The sequence below is a fragment of the Schistocerca cancellata genome, chromosome 5 (assembly GCF_023864275.1).
Source record: "Schistocerca cancellata isolate TAMUIC-IGC-003103 chromosome 5, iqSchCanc2.1, whole genome shotgun sequence".
NCBI classification, from domain to species: domain Eukaryota; kingdom Metazoa; phylum Arthropoda; class Insecta; order Orthoptera; family Acrididae; genus Schistocerca; species Schistocerca cancellata.
This window is the reverse complement of record NC_064630.1, coordinates 68204739-68214709: the sequence shown is the minus strand read 5'-3', so window position 1 is coordinate 68214709 and position 9971 is coordinate 68204739. Positions and strand designations below refer to the sequence as shown.

Below are 9971 nucleotides of genomic sequence, written 5' to 3'. Positions count from 1 at the left end.
AGTTACAGCTTTATATGTCAGCTTAATGGTGAAGTGCCCAAAAGTTCGATAACAGTAATACTTAACGTCATATTGTATCTAAGTACAAAGCACTCCGTCTTCAGGCCACGAGTGGCCTACCGGGATCATCCGACCGTCGTGTCATTCTCAGTGGAGGATGCAGATAGGAGGGGCGTGAGGTCAGCACACCACTCTCCCGGTCGTTATGATCGTATTCTTGACCGAAGCCGCTACTATTCGGTCGAGTAGCTCCTCAATTGGCATCACGAGGCTGACTGCACCCCGAAAAATGGCAACAGCGCAGGGCGGCCAGGAAGATCACCCATCCAAGTGCCGACCACGCCCGACAGCGCTTAACTTTGGTGGTCTCACGGGAACCGGTGTATCCACTGCGGTAAGGCCGTTGCCTTATCGAAGTACAAAGCTACGCGGAATTAGAAAAAGCTTGCAATGAAAAATGTGGAACGCTATGATTTTACATTCGGTGAATATTACACCATACATTGCTGCGAATGAAATCTAGCTAAGGGGTTGCGTTTTTCTTTAGAATCGGGAGAAGGTCTTTATCCGTCTCCATTCTCGAGAAAATGGAATTCATGTAGCACGATCAGTTTCGACCTCTCGCGCATGGCACTAAATGGTTCGTAGCATACCTCAAGTCTGCTAAACCGTTCCAGATATCGATACGAGATTTTGGCGAGTGATAGCATGTAAAGAGGAGAGCATTTTGTTATATGTTTAACATAGGGTGTGTGTGTTCGTCCATAGGATAATTTAGGTTAAGTAGTGTGTAAGCTTAGGGACTGATGACCTTAGCAGTTAAGTCCCATAAGATTTCACACACATTTAATTTTGTTTCTTTCTTATTTACGGCGATATAGCGGAAGCTATGGTTTTATTTTATTTTATCAGTCAAATACTGTAACTTTTAAGAGTCTTAGACAACTATTGAAAAGAAAATTAGATAGTATGAAACTAAAAGTGAAATTTTTTATCTTATTTTACTGCAAACCGATACAATGAAGTTCAAAAATGGCTCTGAGCACTATGGGACTCAACATCTGAGGTCATCAGTCCCGGACATCACACACATCCATGTCCGAGGCAGGATTCGAACCTGCGACCGGAGCAGCAGCGCGGTTCCGGACTGAAGCGCATAGAACCGCTCTGCCACAACGGCCCGCTACAATGAAGTTTTCGATAAACTGTTGACCACCCTAGATGCATTTTAATAAGACATTGTGTTTCATGATTCTGTCGCAATAGCTATAGCAAGGTACGTTTGTGCAGTTTATCCTGTATTTTAATAACAAAAAAGGAAACTTTAACTGTCAACAAGAGAAATGTAGCCGTTCCTCATAACTCACGATGATTCGTCAAATGAGAAACAGCTAACAATGCAGACAAAAATAAATTACCAATTCTCTTGCAATTTTGGCGGAATCCTGTAAACCACTGCATTTTTAAGAGTGAACGACGTATCGATATCTCAAACGGTTTAGGAGATGTGGGGTATGTCATGAATAATTCATTCCCGTGCCCCTGCGGTCGGAAGTGATCGTGCTACAAAAAAAAAAAAAAAAAAAAAATGGCTCTGAGCACTATGGGACTTAACTTCTAAGGTCAGCAGTCCCCTAGAACTTAGAACTACTTAAACCTAACTAACCTAAGGACGTCACACACACCCATGCCCGAGGCAGGATTCGAACCTGCGAACGTAGCGGTCGCGCGGTTCCAGACTGTAGCGCCTAGAACCGCTCGGCCACCAAGGCCGGTCGATCGTGCTACATAAATTGCATTTTCTAGAGATTGGAGACAGATAGAGATCTCCTCCCAAGTATAAAGCAAAGACCCTTAACAAAATTTCATTGACAGCAACACATGGTGTAATAGGCGCCAAATGCAAAATCATAGCGGCCCATATTTTTCATTGTAAGTTTTGTCGAATTCCGCACACTGTCGTACTTTGATGCGATTATCACGCTATGTATTACCGTTATCGAAGTTTTGGGCACTGACATACAAAGCACAAAATGAAAATCAGTTTCTTTTTACCAGTTAGATTCTGTAAAATCGTTTGAGAAAAATTGCAGGGCCTGCGCCTCGATGATGTCATCGTAGCGCGCCTGGCAGTGCCGCTACCCGCCTGCCACTGTGTGCAGCCACATTCGACAACAAGGGGATACTTCCCGCGCTGGGTAAAGCCACCTTGCGCTGGTCCCCCCCCCCCCCTCCCACCTCGCTGCACAGGTAGCCAGCTTTCTTTCAGTGCGCATCCTAAGAGAAATAAGGCCCCGGGAGTAGACGACATTCGTTCAGAGCTTCTGTTAGCCTAGGGAAAGCCAGTTAGCCTAGGGAAAGACAGAGGTGGCATAAGGTCTCTTCCATATGGTGTGCAAGATAAATGACACAAAAGAACATCCTCTGACTTCAGGAAGAATATAACAATTAAAAAAAAGAAGCAGCTGCCGACAAGTGCGAATATTACCGAACTATCAGTTTAATAAGTCACGCTTGCAAAATACTAACATGAATTCCTTAGAGAAGAGTGGAGAAACGTGCTATTCGCCCGCTAGACTCAGAGGACCATAGACACGGGTTCCCAGGTAGATGCCTTGTTTCTTGACTTCCACAAGGCGTTTCATACAGTTCCCCACAGACATTAAATAAACAAAGTAAGAGCATATGGACTATCAAGACCAATTGTTTGATTGGATTGAAGAGTCCCTAGACAACAACAAAATTACGAAACTACTGCGAAAGCAAAGAGAGCTTCACTGCAAATTTAAACGCAGCCAAAACCCCTCAGACAAACAGAAGCTAAACTATGTCAAAGTTAGCGTAAGGAGGGCTATGCGTGAAGCGTTCAGTGAATTCGAAAGTAAAATTCTATGTACCGACATGACAGAAAATCCTAGGAAGTTCTGGTCTTACGTTAAATCAGTAAGTGGATCGAAACAGCATATCCAGACACTCTGGGATGATGATAGCATTGAAACAGAGGATGACACGAGTAAAGCTGAAATACTAAACACCTTTTTCCAAAGCTGTTTCACAGAGGAAGACCGCACTGCAGGTCCTTCTCTAAATCCTCGCACGAACGAAAAAATGGCTGACATCGAAATAAGTGTCCAAGGAATAGAAAAGCAACTGGAATCACTCAACAGAGGAAAGTCCACAGGACCTGAAGGGATACCAATTCGATTCTACACAGAGTACACGAAAGAACTTGCCCCCCTTCTAACAGCCGTGTACCGCAAGTCTCTAGAGGAACAGAAGGTTCCAGATGATTGGAAAAGAGCACAGGTAGTTCCAGTTTTCAAGAAGGGTCGTCGAGCAGATGCGTAAGACTATATAGACCTATATCTCTGATATCGATCTGTAATAGAATTTTAGAACATGTTTTTTGCTCACGTATCATGTCATTTCTGGAAACCCAGAATCTACTATGTAGGAATCAACATGGATTCCGGAAACAGCGATCGTGTGAGACCCAACTCGCTTTATTTCTTCATGAGACCCAGAAAATATTAGATACAGGCTCCCAGGTAGATGCCATTATCCTTGACTTCAGGAAGGCGTTCGATATAGTTCCGCACTGTCGCTTGAAAAACAAAGTAATAGCCTACGGACTATCAGACCAGCTGTGTGGCTGGATTGAAGAGTTTTTAGCAAACAGAACATAGCATGTTGTTCTCAATGTAGACGTCTACAGACGTTAAAGTAACCTCTGGCGTGCCACAGGGGAGTGTTATGGGACCATTGCTTTTCACAAGATACGTAAATGACATAGTAGATAGTGTCGGAAGTTTCATACGGCTTTTCGCGTATGATGCTGTAGTATACAGAGAAGTTGCAACGTTAGAAAATTGCAGCGAAATGCAGGAAGATCTGCAGCGGGTGGCAACTGACCCTTAACATAGACAAATGTAATGTCTTGCGAATACATAGAAAGCAGAATTAATTGTTGGTAAGGCGGGTGCCAGATTGAGATTCACTGGGAGAGTCCTTAGAAAATGTAGTCCATCAACAAAGGAGGTGGCTTATAAAATACTCGTTCGACCTATACTTGAGTATTGGATATCAGTGTGGGATCCGTACCAGGTCGGATTGACAGAGGAGGTAGAGAAGATCCAAAGAAGAGCGGTGCGTTTCGTCACAGGGTTATTTGGTAAGCGTGATAACGTTACGGAAATTTTTAGGAAACTCAAGTGGCAGACTCTGCAAGAGAGGCACTCTGCATCGTGGTGTAGCTTGCTGTCCAGGTTTTGAGAGGGTGCGTTTCTGGATGAGGTATCAAATATATTACTTCCCCCTACTTATACCCCCCGAGGAGATCACGAATGTAAAATTAGAGAGATTCGAGCGCGCACGGAGGCTTTCCGGCAGTCGTTCTTCCCGCGAACCATACGCGACTGGAACAGGAAAGGGAGGTAATGACAGTGGCACGTAAAGTGCCCTCCGCCAAACACCGTTGGGTGGCTTGCGGAGTATAAATGTAGATGTAGATGTAGAACAGAACGCAGCATGTCATTCTCAATGGAGAGAAGTCTTCCGAAGCAAGAGTGATTTCAGGTGTGCCGCAGGGGAGTGTCGTAGGACCGTTGCTGTTCACAATGTATATAAATGACCTGGTGGATAACATCGGAAGTTCACTGAGGCATTTTGCGGATGATGCTGTAGTATATCGAGAGGTTGTAACAATGGAAAATTGTACTGAAATGCAGGAGGATCTGCAACGAATTGACGCATGGTGCAGGGAATGGCAATTGAATCTCAATGTAGACAAGTGTAATGTGCTGCGAATACTTAGAAAGAAAGATCCTTAACATTTAGCTACAATATAGCAGGTCAGCAACTGGAAGCATTCAATTCCATAAATTATATGGGAGTAGGCATTAGGAGTGATTTAAAATGGAATGACCATATAAAATTAATCGTCGGTAAAGCAGATGCCAGACTGAGATTCATTGGAAAAGCCTAAGGAAAAGCGGTCCGAAAACAAAGGAAGTAGGTCACAGTACACGGACATATAAAGCATTAGATGAGTTTTACTATTTGGCCAGCACAATTTGGCCGATGTAGAGAGGGTATAAAATGTAGACTGACAACAGCAAGAAAAGCGTTTCTGAAGAACGAAATTTATTTACATCGAACATAGATTTAAGTGTTACGAAGTCTGTTCTGAAGGCATTTGTTTGGAGTGTAGGCACATATGAAAATGAAAAAGGGACAATAAACAGTTTAGACAAGAAGAGAATAGAAGCTTTTCAAATACAGTGCTACAGAAAAATGCTGAAAATTACATGGGTAGATCACATAACTAACAACTGTACTATCGTTGTCGGTGTCGGTTTGCTGTCGATTCTGATATGAAAATGGAAATGGCTCTGAGCACTATGGGACTTAACTTCTGAGGTCATCAGTCCCCTAGAACTTAGAACTACTTAAACCTAACTAACCTAAGGACATCACACACACCCATGCCTGAGGCAGGATTCGAACCTGCGACCGTACCGGTCACGCGGTTCCACACTGTAGCGCCTAGAACCACTCGGCTGATAAGAAAAGCCCTACCTTCCTATTCATAGCGAATCCTGCTCCCGTTATACCATTTGCTTCTGCTGTTGATATTACTCTGTACTCTTGTCTTATTTCCATTTCATTTCACTGACCCCTGCTACATCTAGATTGAGCCTTTACATTTCCTTTTTCAGATTTTCTAGCTCCCCTACCATGATCAAGCTTCTGACATCCCACGCCCCTACTCGTAGAACGTTATCCTTTCGTTCTTGAATCAATCTCCTTCTCGTGTGCCCGAATGGGGGACTATTCCGAAATCTTTTGCCAATGGAGAGATCATCATGACACTTTTTTAGTTACAGGCCGCATGTCCTGTGGATAGACACTATTTTTCTTTAATGCAGTGGTTTCCATTGCCTTCTGTATCAGCGTACCGTTGATCATTGCTAAGTAGTGAGCCTTTAGGGGTAGTTTCCCCACACCAAGCACAAGAAAGTGTCCTGAATCTTTGTCCGCTCCTCCGCCCTCTTTGTCAAGGCCATTGGCAGAATGAGGATGACTTCTTATGCCGGAAGTCTTCGGCCGCCAACTAAACTGTAGTAATAGGAAAATTCAACGCCATTTAAATATTCTTTTAAGCAGCAACTGTATTAGGTGGCCAGTTTTCTGCGAAATTGCCACCCAACAAATTAAAAAAGAATATATTTTTATGCTCATTTCCTTTGGTCAAATAGTCGATCATTGACGCTGCATAACTGCAGTCAAGATTCAGTACTGCCAGTGACTATTCCTGTTATTGTTTTCTGTGCACTTCTCCTTTTAGTACAGTGAAGGAACTGGACAGTTGGGAGGTTACGATCTGGCTAGAAAAAGATAGTACTTTTAAGAAGAGCTGACTACCATAAAAATATTCAGAATCTGAGGTGAAGTCGCAGCCTCGGGCAGACGGACAGGCATTCGTTTTTCCCATGCCGCGATCCCGGGCGGGACGGGGAACGACCGCTTTCTGTTGAAAAAACTGTTCGTGTAAGCCTTTTAGCTAGCTAAGAGATCAGTAGACAGGTGTCGCTTCCCAAAGTTTGGCATGTGAGTCTTCGTTACCTCAGAAGTGAATCCAAGAAATAACTTTCGGTTTAATTTTCAGAATCCAGCTATCTGGTTGGTTCTTACTGCCATTTTCCATAGAGCAGACAGTTCCTTTGCCGTGTCCACGTCTCAGCTATCTCATAGGTTTGTTTCAAAATTGTGAGACATAGTGGGACAGGTTTTCTGCCTCCCACCCCACCGCAGAGCACTGTTGGTTGGAGATAGTACTTGAGTTTTACTGGACTACTTGAGTTTTCTGGACAGAACTCGCAGTGTATGCCACTATCAGCCGGCAAGTTCCTGTTCTTGTGAGAAGCAGCCTGTGGTATCGATAGCTAGAATGCCGCGGCGTAGGTGCAAGTTCGTAGGTTGGCACTGCACCGACGACAGCGCCCTCTAGCCGGCGCTGGGCAGCTCTACGACCGCCGCTCCAGATTCTGCCCATTTGAACCCGAGTAGACGACCAAGCAACATTGTTTCTATTCCATAGTGGGCGACCCACTACAGATTTTTCCTGTGTAGCTTTTGTGAGCTTTGATACATCCGGCTTAGCACCGACGTGATCCTCAGTGCAAAGTTAAGTACTCACGTTATTATGTATCCGTTCTATGTTCATAGCCCAGTAAAAGAGTTTTAACGTACCCCCCAAATTCTATAAGTCCCTCCAAATCCTTGAGCGTCATGCACTCCGCCTCGCCTTCCATATACGCCTCCCATCCCCCACGCGGACCCTCTATGATCTCATTCCTTTCCCCCATCTGCTCCTATTCCTCGAACATATCCGCATCCTCTACACCTCCCGCCGTCTTGAACCCCCTCACTCCCTGGTTGCTCCTCTCCTCTCCCATCCCCGCCCCCTGCCGCGTCTTCACCGTTGTGTCCCCCCTACCCTCCATCTCTACACCGTACATCTCCTTTCCCAAGGTGGCTTCCATCAACTCCCCCTCCTGGATGATGCCCTCTCTCCCTACATTTATCCCTCCTATCAACTCTGATCCTCACTCCCCCTCCTTTCCTCTGTCCTTTTCCCGGGCTCCCTCTCCCCCCCTCCCATCCTCTTTCTTCCCCACCTCCCCTCTCTTTGCCCCCTTCTCTCCCCTGCATCCTTTTACATTTCCCTCCTCTGCCTCCTCTCATTCCCTCTCGCGTCTGCCCTTCTCCCCCTTTATTCGTCCTCTCCCTCCTTGGTTTCCCCCCCCCTTTTCGTTTTTTTCCTCTCCTCCCTCCTTGTTTTTCCCCCTACTCCAGGTCCTCCCCCCCCAATCTGCCTTGGGTTGGGAGTGCCATCTTTGTGCCGCCTTTTTCGTGCAGTGTTTTACAGTGCTCAGTACGATCATCTTCAGTGCTCGAAGTTAAAAATTTTACATAGCGATCAGTGAATAAGAAACAAATGTCCATAAATACACCTGAGTATAAACCAACTGTTGGTAAGAACATACCTTTAGCGTGCAAATTAAAGCTCGTAGGCACTGGTGTCTGGTTATTGGCAGTAACAGAAGCTATGAAACGATCACAATAACTGAAGCCGGCCGCTGTTTACATTCACCTATACAGCAGACCTCGGTGTGACAGGAGCTCGGAACGCCCTCTATGACATGTGTTGTTCTTACCAACAGCTGGTTTATACTCATGTGTATTTTTGGACATTTGAATCTTATTCACTGATCGCTATGTAAAAATTTTTAACTTCTAGCACTGAAGATGGTCATTATGTGATCGAAAATCGATTTTGCTGTTCATAAATCATCAAAATTACGGCCAACGCTGAACTTCTTTCTAATTCTATAGATATTATCCGTTTCCCTAAAACAATGCGAGAGATTATTCCACACTTGGGCTCCTTCTGCTAAGAAGGACTTTGAGAAAGTGGATGAACCATGGATTGGATCAGAATGGGTTTTGCTCTGATGCGAACGGGTGTTTCTGCCATGTTGTAGCGTTAAGGTTGAGGGGCCGAGCTAGGTAGCGCAGTGATTAGTACTCTCGCATTCGGAACGATGGTTCAAACCCGCATCTAGCCATCCTGATTTAGGTTTTCCGTAACTTCCCTAAACCGCTTCAGGCAAATGCCAGGTTGGTTCCTTGGAAAGGGCGCGGCCGACTTTCTCTCCCATTCCTCCTTAATCCAATGGGACCGCTGACCTAGCTGTCTGGTCCCCTCCCCCAAACCAACCAACCAACCAACCAACCAAGGTTGAGGAGAGGCGAGGTGCAAAAACACTCTATGCTCTTGTTCTCGTCTTGTCCGCCTAAGCATGCTGCAGTCTGAATAGCTGACTGAGCAGTCACGTCCCAGCGTGCTAGAGTCTACGGGAAACGAGTCCAGGCAGACTGCAGGGACAACGGTGATCTGTGTTCTCCATTCTCTGATTCTGTATACTGTCCTTGACTGTCTTGTTGCTACAGTCTACAGTTGGGACTATACGAATCTCAATGACACTTCCTGTAATTATCAGGTGATTGCTGTTGATATTCACCACACACTGGAATTTATGGTGAGCTATTGCTAGCAAAGGGAGCTTGTCATAATATTTCATTGCAGAATTTTCAGTTGCGTAGATATACCTTGCTTTCTAGCCAAGTTTACGATCCATTGTTTAAGGAGAGAGGATTTGTTTTATATTCAAGGCTCACTATCGGCATTTCATCCGTAAAGTGTGGGCCATGGCACACGTTGACGAACTGCTGATTCTAATAGGTCCAGGTAGTTTTTACACGGTTCCTCACAAGCGACTAGGGGAGGGGAATATCGGATTGGTACCCACGTCCTGCCTCACTTACACGATTCGCAAGCATTTCGAAAACGTTGTCACACTTTCACGTGGAATAATAGAGGATGCAGACAGATAGCGTACACAAATTCCTTCCCATTGTTGTGGTGGATTGTTGTTGGCAGAGGGATGGGTTGGGTGGGGGGGGGAGGGGTGATAGGTGCGGGGCGAAGGTTGGCCCTCTACAAGTAACACTCCCAAACCCAGATTAATATACTCACCACGTCAAAGGACTGGTATAAGGCCAGGATAAAGAAGAAGAAGAAAGACGGCAATTAATGATTGTATATGATTTTGTTGTGGATTGGCAAGACAGCCAATTCACTATGAGGAAGCCGAAAGGCACGCGTTTAAGCTCACGCAGGATGGCGTGAGGTCTGGAACAGGACACGGAAATGTGACTAGTTAAAAATGTACGTAGTTGCTGGAATACTTAACTTTAATCCATAATTGGTGAACATCGCTCTTGACGGTACATGTTTTACAGCATCAATAGCAACTGATAATGGCGACTTGCTAGGTCGTAGCAAATGACGTAGCTGAAGGCTATGCTAACTATCGTCTCGGCAAATGAGAGCGTAATTTGTCAGT

The 9971-nt window shown here is 45.1% G+C and overlaps 1 pseudogene; it reads right to left on the bottom strand.

Moving 5' to 3' along the window:
- Positions 1-290: 290 nt before the first annotated feature.
- LOC126189284 (5S ribosomal RNA) lies at positions 291-408 on the bottom strand (annotated as a pseudogene).
- Positions 409-9971: the final 9563 nt, after the last annotated feature.